Source organism: Peromyscus eremicus, chromosome 16_21, assembly GCF_949786415.1.
Source record: "Peromyscus eremicus chromosome 16_21, PerEre_H2_v1, whole genome shotgun sequence".
Taxonomy (NCBI): Eukaryota; Metazoa; Chordata; class Mammalia; order Rodentia; family Cricetidae; genus Peromyscus; species Peromyscus eremicus.
This window is the reverse complement of record NC_081432.1, coordinates 56729077-56743667: the sequence shown is the minus strand read 5'-3', so window position 1 is coordinate 56743667 and position 14591 is coordinate 56729077. Positions and strand designations below refer to the sequence as shown.

The following is a 14591-nucleotide window of genomic DNA, read 5'->3' as shown; positions in this document are numbered from 1 at the left end:
CTCTCTCTGAGGTATGGACCAAATCCCCAGGACCCACACTCAGAAATATTTGATTTCTGTAAGTTGAGAGTTACTGGGAAGAATATTTATAAATTATCAGTATATAGGAGAAAGAGATCTTTAGGAGAAAGAGAAAACTGATAACTCAGAAGAAAACACACACTTGTTGTTAGGGTTTTACAGCTTAAACTCTGGCAGATGGAGAGCAGTATTTTCACAGGAAACACTGCTGGTGTTTCAGGTTTACTATAATGCCATAGTTTGTCATGCCCTTACAGACTGCATTGTGAATAGGTGATGGTCACTATTCAGAAAATGAATATTTGAGAGTTAGACATGCTGGGGCTGGAGAGATGGCTCAGTAGTTAAGAGCACTGGCTGCTCTTCCAGAGGACATGGGTTTAAATCCCAGCAACCACATGTTGGCTCACAATAGTTTACGACTATAGTCCCAAGGAATTTGATACTTCTGGTCTCTCTGGAGACCAGGCATGCACATGATGCACAAGCGTACATGCAGCCAAAACATTCATGCAAATAGAAACAAACAAATAAATAAAATGTTAAAGCGAGCTATGCCTCTCAGTGAAGAGATGTTCATATGTCTTACTTTCTACTCTCAACCTAGTTCAACTGACAAGGTGAGCACATTTTGGGAGGAGAAGAGGAACATTCATTCCAGAAGGAATTGTTTTGGGATCATCCCAATTTTTATCTAAAGAAAAAGGAAGGATCAGTATTTGTTGAAACTCAAGTTCAGCCATTTTTTTTCCAGGTCTGAGGAAAGAGCAACATGCCTATAAACTGGGGTTCATGCTTAGAGGACTCCAGAGGGGACTTTTCAGATCCTTTCTTGAAACTTAGCCTTCAAAAAAGAAAAGGTTATAGAGCCAGAGAGACGGATCTAGCACCTGAGTTTGGTTCACACCACACACATGGGGTAGCTTGGAATCACTTGTGAGTCTAGTTCCAGGTTCTTTTGGCCGTCTCGGGTACCTGCACACATGTGCCTCATCTGTACAAATAAAAGTAAATATAAATCTTTAAAACATTTGGATGTGCTCAGAAGAGAAGGGACTAGAGTTAATAAGGGTGAGGGGAAGCACAGGTCGTCAAGATGTAAGGAGAGAAGGGGAAGGAGGAACCGGTAAGTGGGGGTGGGAGAGAAGGGATGGATTGGGAAAGGGGGGGGGCAGGATGAAGGTGGGGAAGGTGGGAAGAAGCATGGGGTGAGGAAAGGATAGAAAACATCAAGACAGGAAGTTAGGGGCCGTCACACACCAGCGTTTCCTGTAGGGGAAGCATCAGGGCAGGCTCTCTGCGTTTCCGGCTTGACTCCTTCATCTTTCCTCTCTCCTGCAGGCAGAGGGAGGTCCTGGAACACACCACCGTGGCTGCCACTGCAGCAAAGCACTAGCCTCTGCCTTTTTCTTGGACCCCGAGGCACTGTTAAAGCCACATTGTCATCTGTCATTTTATGGGTTAGAACACATCCTTGACAGTCACCACTGGAATTTTTAAGCATGTATTTGGATTCCTTCCCAGGGCTCTCCAGAATCAAACGGTTGCCTTCCCTTCTCTGTTTACAAAGGCTGTTCTCATCTGAGATGCTCCACTGGGGCTGCCTGATCAAAGTACAAGAATGCCAGTATGCACAAGGACAATCAGGTCACAAGCACTCTAAGTAGCCACTTTTGTGTTCAGCACTGGAAATTTTTAAAGATTTTTTTTGTTATTTATTTGTTTGTTTGTTTGTTTGATTTGTGTGGGCAGGCCGGTGCACGCACATGTTGGGGGCCTTACTCCAGAGGCCAGAAGAGGGGTCAGGTCCCCTGAGCTGGAATTACAGGCTGTTGTGAGCCTTCCAGTGTGGACGCTAGGACCTACATTTGGGTCCTCTGGAAGAGCAGTTAGCTCTTCCAAATGCTGAGCCATCTCTCCAGCCCCATACACATGTATCTGAAATAAAGGTATTCATGAAATGAGTTATTTGCATTTTTCTTAGCAACTCTGGTTCCTAGTTAGTTCCCAGTTAAAAATGAGAGCATCAGGAAAGACAGTGGAAGACTTTAAAATGGAAACAAAAACAAGATCATCTGTCAGCAGAGTGTTGAGCAGCACTGGGAGATCTTTTAATGAGGGGTGTGAATCCATAGGGATCTATTTTTTATTGTCCTTGGCCATTTTGTAATTATTCTTATAGAAACCATTGTTACAGAAAAATGATTCTTATTTTAGAAATGGAAATTCATTTTGTTTGGTGGCGTGCAGGGTAATTGATGTCCTCTCTGTGCAAACGCTTATCCTGAACATCATCATATTTTAGTTCATCATAGGGAATTACCCAGTTGTGCGTTTATTAGCAAATGCAGTACAGTCTTTCTGACCTTCTATGTATAAATAGGCCTGTTCTTCAGATTTCCCTTGGGACAAATTTTAATGCCTTACATCCCTCTTCATTAATTCATGAGATAGAGGCAACCTCTGCTGTGTATTTAGTTCACATTGAGGTAAGAATTATGATTTTGCCACTTTGAAGATGATCTTTGGAAAGAAGGTCCATGTTAGCATTGCTGATAGTGTGTTGTCTCGTTGTCTCAACCGTTTCCAAGGGCAGGCCCTTTCCTTAAATGTTCTGACTAGTTTTCCATGGTCCCTGACTATATAAAACAAAAGCAGGTGACAAACAAAGTGTGTTGATTGTTGAAGGTAAATGACAGGACAAGGGGCCAGATAGGAACACCTAGCTCTCAGCTGCTCCAGCACAGAGAAGAACCAGAGCAACAGGTGTCTGGGGACATTTGGAGGTCAGTGACAGGGGGCCTGGAGATCAGCAAGAGAGAGACCGGGACCTTGTAAGGTACAGAGAGCCGAGCTAACAGCAGTGAAAGAAGAGAAATACCCACCATCTGCCGCTCCGGCTCCACACCTCTGGAGTCTCTCTCATGCAGGCATGCAGAGAATTCCAGCAAGTTCTACTAGGGCAGATGTTGGCAATGCTAGCTGCTAGAAAGTACCATAATCTCCTCAGGCTTATAACCCACTAGAGAAGCATCCTGAATCTGCACAGGGTCTCATCTCATCATTTCCCGGTGAACCCTCGGGGTGCTGTGAGCCTAACCCCATTTTATTTTATGCACATGAGTGTTATGTCTGAACGTATGGCTTTGCACTCAGAAGAGGGCATTGGATTCCCCAGGACAAGAGTCACAGATGGTTGTGAGCTGCCGTGTGGGTGGTAGGAATTGAACCTAGGTCCTCTTGCAAGAGCAGTCAGTATTCTTTCTCTCTGTCTCTGTCTCTGTCTTTGTCTTCTCTCTCTCTCTCTCTCTCTCTCTCTCTCTCTCTCTCTCTCTCTCTCTTCTGTTTCTCAAGACAGGGTTTTGCAGTGTAGCTTTGGCTGTCCTGGAACTCACAGAGATCCACCTGTTTCTGCCTCCAGAGTGCTGGGATTAAAGGTGTGCACCACCACCGCCCAGCTCAGCCAGGGCTTTTAGCTGCTGAACCATCTCTCTAGTCCCATAAGGAGCTATCTTGAAAAGAGAGGAGAGAGAGAGAGAGGGAGAGAGGATGGATTCAAAGCTGAATTCATCTGGTTGTTTTTCTCAGTGCTCAGGAATGACCCCAAGGTCATGAACATTCAAGTAAACACTTGTCAACCGAGCCATAGCACCAGCTTTCGCTACTGGATTTTGCCAAATTTTTAAAGAAGTGATCCTAGTTTTTCTCAAACTATCCCATAAAATTGAGACAAGAGGAACTCTTCCAAATTCCTTCTGAGGCCAGCATCACCCTGTTACTAAAGTTAGACAAGGACACAACAACAAACTATATACCAATATCCCTGATGAGCATTTGTGCAAAATTTCTCAAGCAAAATACTTGCAAATCAAACTGAACCGTGTACAAAAATGTCTTTCATCATAGTCAAGTTGGTGTCTTTGGAGGCATGCAAGGATGGTTACACATACGCAAATCGATAAGTATAACAATGTATCGGAACAACAGACAAAGATTACGGTCTTCTCAATAGATGTAAAATATCACTCACTAAAATTCAGCATCAGGAGGCTGAGGGGTGGCTCAGTGCATGCTGTGCAAGCATATGCGCATGAGCTTGGATTCCCAGTACCCAAGTAAAAAGTTGGCTGTGGTGGTTGTGGTTGGTGTACACTTGTTCTCTCAGAAGTGGGAAACAGAGAAAGGTGGATCCTGGGGACTTGCTGACCAATCACTCTAGCCAACTCTTAGTTGACAGTGACTCTATCTGAAAAAAAAAAAAAAACAATGGGGAGAATGAGAGAGGACAACACTTGACATGGACCTGTGGCCTCTAGGTGAACACACATGATTATTCATACTTGGATATAAATATTCATACATATCCCCATATACATTACGATTAAAGCCCTAAAATAAGTATAGAAGTCCTTCAACATAGTAAAGACTATGGATGATGAATTCATAGTCAACACGGTAAGAGGAAAAGATCAAAGCATTTCTTCCTAGATTAGTAATGATAGAGGGATTTCTACTCCTGACACCTTTATTCAACACAGTACTAGATAGACTATTTAGCCAGAACAATTGGGCAAGAGAGTGAAATTAAAACCATATAGTTATGGAAGAAGTCAAATTATCCTTATTGGCAGAGGATATGATGGTACATATACAAGAACCTTCATCAAAACTTCCACTAAAAGATTACTAATTCAGTAAAGTAAAAGGATGTAAAATCAACACACAAAGCCCAATAGCTTTTTGACATATTGACAGTGTGTTTACTGAGAAAGAAATCATTCAATCAATTCCATTTACAACAAATACAATAAATAAATAAATAAATAAATAAATAAATAAATAAATAAAACACTAAGAATAAATATAACCAAGGAAAGACTTATATAATAGAAATTATAAATCCTGAACAAGGAAATTGCAAACCTAAAACCCCATGTTTCTGGATCAGGAAAATCAATATTGTTAGAATGTCCACATTCGAGGCCATCTACAAATTTATGCAATGCTTTAACTCATAATAGAAGCACAAAAGACCCTGAATAACCACAGCAATCTTGAACAAAAAGAACAAATCTGTAAGCATCCTGATGTCTGGTTTCAAGATAATGTGCAGAACCACAGTGACCAGAACAGCATGGTACTGGGCACATAGGCAGATGATCAATAGAACAATCACAAACTTAGGAACAAGTGTGTCCATCCTTGGTCAACTGACTCTTAACAGTGTTACCAAAGGCTTATGCTAGAGAAAGGGCAGCATCTAAGCAAGGGTGCTGGGAAGGCTGGGTATTCTCATAGGGAAGATTGAAACTCAACCACTATCTCTCACCCCGTAGAAGATGGATTGAAGAACTAAATATGTAAGACCCGAAACTCAGAGCAGAGGGCACACTTAAAGACATTGGTGCAAACACTGATTTTTCTGGTAGGACCTTAAAAACTCAAGAAAGAAAAGGAAGAAATGGGACTACATTGTACACAGAGACGGAAGGGTTGGGGAGCGGGGTGGAAGGGCAGGGGGTGACGCTTTCTTACAGCAAGAGAAACTATGCCTGAAGAGACAACCTGGAGAATGGGAGAATGTATCCGCCATCTGAATTTAACAAATGGTAAAGTTTCAAAACTCAACAACACAAAACAAAAACCGACTTTTAAAAAAACGGGCAAATTGACGGTACTCAAAAGAGGAACTAGCCAACCTCATGTGAAAAATAATATATATCATTAACTGTCAAGGAGATGCCAATCAAAACTAGGATAACACATCTCACCCTAGTGAGAGTGACTATTATTATCAAAAAGGCAAAATAAAAAGGAAGGGAGAGAGGGCAGGAAGGAGGGAGGGAGGGAGGGAAGGAGGGAGGGAGAGAGAGAGAGAGACAGAGAGACAGGCAGAGAGGAAAGAAGAAAAAAAGAAACTGGTAAGGTTGTAGAGAAAACAGAACTCTTACACACTGCCAATAGAATGTAAACTGGTACAGCAACTGTGGAAAGCAGGTGTGAGCCCTTGGAAAACTAATCGGTCTAGTACGTAACCCAGCTAGCTCACCTCCGGTTATATACACAGAGAAAAGCAAACCAGCAGCGCAGAGATGCCTGTGTGCCCACGTTTATTGCAGCATGGATCACAACAGCTAGGATATAGAATCAGGCTAGGTGCCCAGCAACAGGAGAATGGGGCAGAAAAACAAGGCTACTACATATGTTGGTGTTTGATCCCACCACATAAAACACTAAAACCTGGATATTTGCATTAAAGTAGATGGAGCTAGAGATACTTATGTTAAGTAGTGTAAGCCCGATTTAGGAAGACAAGATTGCATGCTTTATTTTGTTCTGTTTTTATTGTATGGAAGCTGAGAAAAATTCCCCTTGAAAGGTGTGGTTGTTTGAAGAAGAATGGCCCCCATAGGCTCACATACGTGAATGCTTGGTCTCTAATTGCTGGAACTGTTTGGGGAAGGATTAGGAGGTATGGCCTTGTTGAAAGAGGTGTGCCATTGGGGATGAAGCCACACCATTCCCAATCACCCTGGTTCTCTGCCTCCAGCTTGAGGATAAGATTTACACTCTCAGCTACTGCTACAGTTCCGTTCTTGCATGCCTGCTTCCAAGCTCCCCACCATGATGGTCATAGGCTCATCCTCTGAGCCTACAGGCAAGTCCCCAGTTAAATGCTTTCTCTCATAAGGTGCCTCAGTCAGGGTGTCTCTTCACAACAGAAAAGTAGCTAAGACAAAAGGACAATAGTGATTACTAAGAATTGGGAAGGGGAGCAAAGAGGTGTGTAGAAGGCCAGCAAGATGGCTCTGTGAGTAGGACCATTTGCAACCAAGCCTGACAACCTGACGTCAATCCCAAGACCCACACGGTAGAAAGAGAGAAGCGATTCCTACATATTGTCCTCTGACCTCCGTATGTGCATTGCATGTGTGTGCAAACACACACACACACACACACACACACACACACACACACTAAAACACTAACAAATAAATTATAAATACAAACAACTAAGTTAAGTAGGTGGGTGAGTCCCCAGAAGCTGGCCAACGGGTGAGAGACCTGCAGACAGGCTGCACCAACACCCGAGACATCCACTGGACTCTGTAACCTCTAGGACCTATTCTGCCACCCAACCCCCCACCTCGACCTCATCACTCCCTCCTCTTGGCAAGCCATCCACTGCAACATCAGTAGCCCCTATACAAGCACCACCTACTCCAGGTGGTAGAACAGGTGAGTGGCTGATCCCCCAGCTGAACAGTCCCAATCTCCAGGACCCTAGCCCCAGGACACATCCCGTGTCCCTCCCCCTCCCATCTCAGTCACAGCAAGGGAGTTGGACCCTGCTCCCAATCTGATGGATCTTCACTGCCCTGGAACAGTCCCCAGCAGCCAGCCAACAGGTGAGAGACCAGCAGGCAGGCTGCATCATTACCCCTGACACCCACTGGACTCTGTAACCTCTAAGATCCACTCTGCAAACCAACCCCACCAACCCCATCACCCTCCCCTTGGCCAATATAGGCACAAGCACCACCTACACCAGTTGGAAGAACAGATTGGTAAACAGCAGCATAAGAATACACGCAACAACATAAAGGGCAATATGGTACCACAAAAACCCAATGGTCCTACAACAGCAAGATCTGAACATCCCAACACAGATGAAGCACAAGAAAATGACCTTAAAAATAACTTTATGAAGATGATAGAGGCACTTAAAGAAGAAATGAAAAATTTCCTTAAAGAAATTGAGGAAAAGACAAACAAAAATATTTGAAGAAATCAATAATTTCCTTAAAGAAAGCCAAGACAAAACAATCAAACAGGTGAAGAAAACAGTTCAAGACTTGAAAATTGAAATGGAGGCAATAAAGAAGACACAAACTGAGGGAATTCTGAAAATGGAAAAGCTGGGCAATTGAACAGAACTCTAGATGTAAGCATCACCAACAGAATACAAGAGACAGAAGAGAAAATCTCAGGTGTTAAAGATACAAGAGAGGAAATAGATTCATTGGTCAAAGAAAACATTAAATCCAAAAAATTCTTAATGAAAAACATCCAGGAAATCTGGGACACCATGAAAAGATCAAACCTAAGAATAATAGGGATAGAAGAAGGAGAAGAATTCCAGCTCAAAGGCACAGAAAATATATTCAACAGAATTATAGAAGAAAACTTCCCAACCTAAAGAAGGACATGCCTATGAAGGTACAAAGAGCTTACAGAACACCAAGTAGACTGGACCAAAAAAAAAAGTCCCCTCACCACATAATGATCAAAACACTAAACATACAGAATAAAGAAAGAATATTAAGAGCTGCAAAGGAAAAAGGCCAAGTAACATATAAAGACAGACCTATCAGAATTAAGACTCCACTAGCAATAGTGGAAAGGGTGCCTGAACTAGCCATCTACTGTAATCAGATTGGTGACTATCCTAATTGTCATCAGAGATACTCTATCCAGTAACTGATGGAAGCAGATGCAGAGACTCAGAGCCAAGCACTGGGCTGAGCTCTGGAAATTTTGCTGAAGAAAGGGAGGAGGGATTGTAGAACCGGGGGTGTGGGGGGGGGGGAGGCAGGGGGAGGAGGGTCATGATAGGAGAACCCACAGGGGCAGCTGACCTGGGCTTATAGGAGCTCATGGACTCTAGAAAAACAGTTGGGTGGCCTCCGTAGGACCGACCTAGGCCCTCTGCATGTGTGTGACAGTTGTGTAGCTTGGTCTCTTTGTGAGGTTCCTAGAGGTGGGATCAGGACCTGTCTGCTGTGGATACAGTTCTGTATAAATAAAACACTGATTGGCCAGTGGGACAAAGAGAGAGGAGAATTCTGGGAAGTGGAAGGCTGAGTCAGGGAGTCACTGTCAGCTGCCGCCATGACAAGCAGCATGTGAAGATGCCGGTAAGCCATGAGCCATGTGGCAAGGTATAGATTTATGGAAATGGATTAATTTAAGCTATAAGAACAGTGAGCAAGAAGCCTACCATGGCCATACAGTTTGCATGCAATATAAGTCTCTGTGTTTACTTGGTTGGGTCTGAGTGGCTGTGGGACTGGCGGGTGACAGAGATTTGTCCTGACTGTGGGCAAGGCAGGAAAACTCTAGCTACAAATGGCGCCCAACGTGTTGGCAAGAGTTTCCACTAAAACCTGAGAAAAAAGATTCTAAAATGGAGCTAAAAACAGTTCCTAGTTGTTTCTCTCAAGTTAGTAGCAGCCTGCGTGTTTGAGCTACTATGGCGGGTTTCTGGCGTGTGTGCTCAACCTGCAGTATGGCGGGAATGAGGCCTCTGCAAGTGGCACATTAAGCTGGGCTTCTGCAAGTGGCACATTTAGCTGCATCGTGGATTTAGCTTTTGCTAGTACAAAACAAAAAAAGAGGTTTCTGGGCTACACACTGCTTTGATAGAAGCATAGACCCACTATTTCTGAGAGTTGATGGCTCCCAGAGCTGGCAGAAAACATACCACCACCATGTTGGGAAGCTGAAGTGGGCGGAGGCAGCAGCCACAGCACCAGTGCCGATTCAGTCTTAGAATGCTGCAGTTTAAAGCAGTAGGTTCAAGGTAATATAAAAAAAAATAAGCCACGCAAAAATGGCTACCACACAGAGAATCTGGATTATGTTCTCTTTGATATTCGTAACTGAAGAAAAACATTTGATTGCAAAAGCTGTTGAGTTATGCCAAAATGTATATTTTAAAGATACCTTGACTTCAAAATTTGGATGTAAGGATATATTGCTTTGGAAAGGAGGCTCTGATTTTGTTTCCACAGAAAGCCAGAGGCTATGAATTTGTTCCAGGTTAAGATATATCAGGTTTGACTAGCCAAGACCCCCTGAAAGGTCTCCAATGACACCATGGCCCAGATGATCCAACATCCAGAATGGTTTGAAGGCAACTAGCTCAGACAATACAGCCTCATGGACTACTCCATAATCCTAAGATTTTCTTTGTGTCCCCATAAGATACAGTGCCCCTCTCCAGCAGGAAATAGTAAGAGAAGCTACGCCCAAATTCCCAAATTATATGTAATTTTACTATGTTAAGGTTAAAACCTTCCTTTTTGAAAAAAAAAAAAAGAAAAAGGGAAGTGCTGTGGATATCATTCTGTATAAATAAAACACTGATTGGTCAGTGGCCAGGCAGGAAGTATAGGTGGGACAAGGAGAGAGGAGAATTCTGGGAAGTGGAAGGCTGAGTCAGGGAGTCACTGTCAGCTGCCGCCATGACAAGCAGCATGTGAAGATGCCGGTAAGCCATGAGCCATGTGGCAAGGTATAGATTTATGGAAATGGATTAATTTAAGCTATAAGAACAGTTATCAAGAAGCCTGCCATGGCCATACAGTTTGCATGCAATATAAGTCTCTGTGTTTACTTGGTTGGGTCTGAGTGGCTGTGGGACTGGCGGGTGACAGAGATTTGTCCTGACTGTGGGCAAGGCAGGAAAACTCTAGCTACACCTGTCCCTGATGCTTAGCTGGCTTTTGGGAACCTGTTGCCCATGATGGATTACCTTGCCCAGCCTTGATTCAAGGGGAGGAGCTTGGTCCTGCCTCAACTTGATGTGCCATGCTTTGCTCAAGCCTGTGGGAGGCCTGACCCTTTCTGAATGAAGAAGGAGGAGAAAGAGTGGAAGGGGAGGGGGTAGATGAAAATTGGAGGGGTATAAGGGGGGTCAATTGAGAGGAGAGGGAGAGGGGAAACTGTGGCTGGTATGTAAAATAAATGAAAAAAGTTATTTAAATAAATTTTTTTAAAAAAGGAAGTAGGCAGGTTTGATCAGTCCATGCCACAGGTGTGTTTCGAAATATATTGAAATCGAATCAATTCATATATAGATATAAAAATGTGTCAATAACAAAAGCACATGGTGGAACTGTCAGCTGACCATCAGGGCTTTTAGTCGGGACAGACGGCAAAGTCTAAAGCAGGTCTATGTAAGACAAGAGGATGGGCGTTCACCAGGACTATGTAAGACAAGAGGACGTGCATTCACCAGGACTATATAAGACAAGAGGACGGGCATTCACCAGGACTATATAAGACAAGAGGACGTGCATTCACCAGGACTATGTAAGACAAGAGGACGGGCATTCACCAGGACTATATAAGACAAGGGGATGGGCGTTCACCAGGTCTGGGGAGAGAGGTCTAGGTTAAGACCAACGACTTTGATAAGGAAAGGCCATTCATGTCACCTGAGCAGGGGTTCTTAAAAACCGATTTCGTAGGAGTTCTAGCCATGTAGACAACTATTTAGAGATGTCCTCCTGCCGAGTGGTCATGGCAAACCCCTCGACAAAGGAGACCATGGTTTTTTACCCAGCAAGCACTTTATTGGCTGGGCTATCTCTCTGGCCTTTTTGTCTTACATTCTAGATCTTTGACTCTACAACCTGTCTACTCAAGTAACAAAAATAGCAGCACCAAAAATTAGTTAAGACCTTACTATATGCCTTTGACAGAAGGTAACTTGACCAATTCTCCCTAAATGCAAAACTCATGGATGCTTACTGTGCTTCCTTTCCTTAACAGCCTATGTTATGTCCAGAACAGTAGGTGGGGTTCATTATGGCATTTTCATTATATGTATATAATATACTTTGACCACATTTATGGTCCACAAAATGTTACCCTCATTTATTCCACTATCCACCTTTTCTTAGTAGATCTACCTTCATGAACAAACCCCTAACCCACCCCCAGATCACACATGTGAGAAATGTGTACTTTTTTTGAGTCTAGCTTATCTCACTTAACATGACCTCCAATTCTATCTATTTTTTCCTGCAAGGGATACAATTTTGTTCTTGTGTGTGACCAAATAACTCTTCTTTACCAGAGAATGAAGATGATGGGTTCAGGTCTAATCACTTTTAACATGGAAACTCTGCCAGATCCCATATTTCTCAATCCTCTAGGGTTCTCTGAAAGAAGGCAGTGAGTGGGGAGTCACATTCTTCAGTGCTGTCCTTCCTGGAACCCCAATGAATATTTCACCACATAGCTGTGGTTCTTGGTTTTTGCAACCAAACTCCACAATTTCCCACTTCCTAAAGCCCAGTTGGCATAAGGCTGTTGAGCAGAACCGACTTCTATTAAATGTCAGAGAAAAGAGAAACGGCTAGCTAAGTCATACCTCAGAAAACCTCTTAAGTCCTCACCGGTGGCCGTGTCCTAAAAGTCCCCTTGACTTTGCTGCACAGGAAATGGTTATGACCCATGTTCTCCTCACGCCTTTGTTCATAGGCTGTGACTGGGGATGATTATGACAGCACTCCCCTCACGCCTCCGTCTATAGGCTAGGATTGGGTTCTTTTACCTTCCCCGGGCCTCCTGGCATCTTTTCTTTCTCCCTGTCTGGTTCCATCTGTTACTACTATATAAAGTGCTAAGTTCTCAAAACCCACAACAGTTTGGCCTCTTTCTTTTCATCTGTCCTTGCAAGGTGTTCAGTGGGTACCAATTTTGACCTCTGTCCAACCTAGTTAGGGTATCTTCTAAAATAAGCATCCATCCAGAGCTCGTGCATCTTAACTTCCTGGTGTGTATACGCCTACTGTACAGTCTAAGCATCTTCGCTGCATCTTAGCCAGCCTTGTATCCCTCCTTGTCCCACCCACTGCTGAATATATTCATCAATGACTGCAGATGCTAGCTGGCCTGAGGCCAGCAGGTAGATGGGATGAGGAGACAGGAGACTGGTTTCTATCACTGACTGGAAAAGCTAGAAGGCTTTGTTTGCAGAGTCACTGGTGACTCAAAGCTAGTAGACAGAAAATGTGCACACAAGTAACATTGACAAGGTCTTGAAGTTCCACGAACTTTCTAGAATGTTCCGGTTTTTTGTTTGGGTCTTGGTTACTAAATGTTTTCTATAAATACTAAATATCTTAGGAAACCATTTTCCCTCAATCGTTTATATTCTGGAATGAGAAGCGTTCTGGCATAGGCTGCCTACTGGGTCTCTGTAAGCTCCAGGGTGTAGGTTACCCTCAGATGGAAACCATGTCCTGTGACTTACCGTTGTTGAACTCACCCGCACACTTCCCAGGGGACTCACTCATTCTTCCCAGGGGATGTGTCCCAAGCTCTTGGCCTCAATGATCCATCATTTCTTGTCACAGAAACAGTTCTTTCTCAGCTCTTCACTCTTCAGGATGAACAGAAACTTTCTTATGTTCTTTACTCATGTGTGTGCTGGATAGTTTTTAAATGTCAACTTGCCACAGCATAGATTCACCTGAGAAGAAACTCTCAACAAAGGGATTACTTAGGTCAGATTTGCCTGTGTGTCTGTCTATGGGTGACTGTCTTGATTGTAAGTTAAGGTAGGAAGACCCAACCCACTGAGGGTGGCACCATTTCCTAGGAGGGGGTTCTGTGCTCTGAGACAGGAGAAAGGTAGAGGGAAGCTAGAAGCAAAAGTGGGCAGCATGAGTCCATTGGTTTCCAACACTCTTGATCTTACCTGTGATGTGACTTGGTACCTGAGGTCCTGCCTTCGCTTCCCTCCAATCCTGGACTGACCTGGAATTGTAATCATCATAAGTCTTTTCCTCTTCTACATTGCTTTTTGTCAGGTGTATTTTATCACAGCAGCAGAAATGAAGCTAGGGCAGTATCTCAGGACTCCAAAGACTCCCCTTTGAAGGTGTCTTACTCTCACAACACCTCCAGTCCTATCCCACACTCTATGTTGGGTCTTGTAGCACCATAGAAACAAACAGGACACATTCTGAGTCCAAGGAGTTCATAGCCTCCCTCAGCCTTTAAATCATTTCCTGACTACGCAGATTTAGAAATACTGTAACTCTGGTATGCTGACCTTATTGAGATTTTTTTCATGCAACTTGATAATATGTCATTTGTAAAGAATTCCTGTCTACTATTATCTTAGACACACACACACACACACACACACACACACACACACACACACACGCATTTCCACATCTGATAGAAATTGAGGGGCTAGGGATGTCGCCTAAAGGCCAAGCAGTTGTGTAACATGCTGAGGCCCCGAGGTCCTAGGTCTGATCCTCAGAGCTAAAAACAAAAACAAGATAAAAGAAAGGAAAGGAAATGTAAAGAAGATAAGGAAGGAGTTGGGGTAGGGATGAGACAATTTAGCAGTCACTTTTTTCTGTTTCTTTTTTCTTTATTTTAATTCATGGGCCAAGGAGGTGGCACAGCATAGGAAGGTGCTTGTCAATAAGCTTGATGACATGAGTTCAACCCTTGAAACCCAGCTTGAGAACCAACTCCCAGGAGTTGTCCTTTGACCTCCATAAGCACACACACACACACACACACACACACACACACACACACACACACACAAAATAAATAGAGCCCAGTCATATCTTAGGAAATGCAGAACACATTTTCCATAAATTCAAAAGTAAATTCACTTCTTGAAGAATAATCAATACCATTGCTTATGTATTGTGTCAAGGATACTTTGTTAGAGTGGGTGACATGATTTCACCAATCCTGAGAGCAATTGAAGGGTAAGAATGCCCTTTGAAGGCAACTGAAATCAG

At 43.4% G+C, this 14591-nt stretch overlaps 1 non-coding gene across 1 annotated transcript; it reads left to right on the top strand.

Annotated features, from left to right (window-relative positions):
• The first annotated feature begins 580 nt into the window (after window positions 1-580).
• On the top strand, window positions 581-700 carry LOC131894031 (small nucleolar RNA SNORD22). The gene has a single exon (XR_009374818.1). It is a non-coding gene; the product is annotated as a small nucleolar RNA SNORD22 (small nucleolar RNA).
• The last annotated feature ends 13891 nt before the right edge of the window (window positions 701-14591 follow it).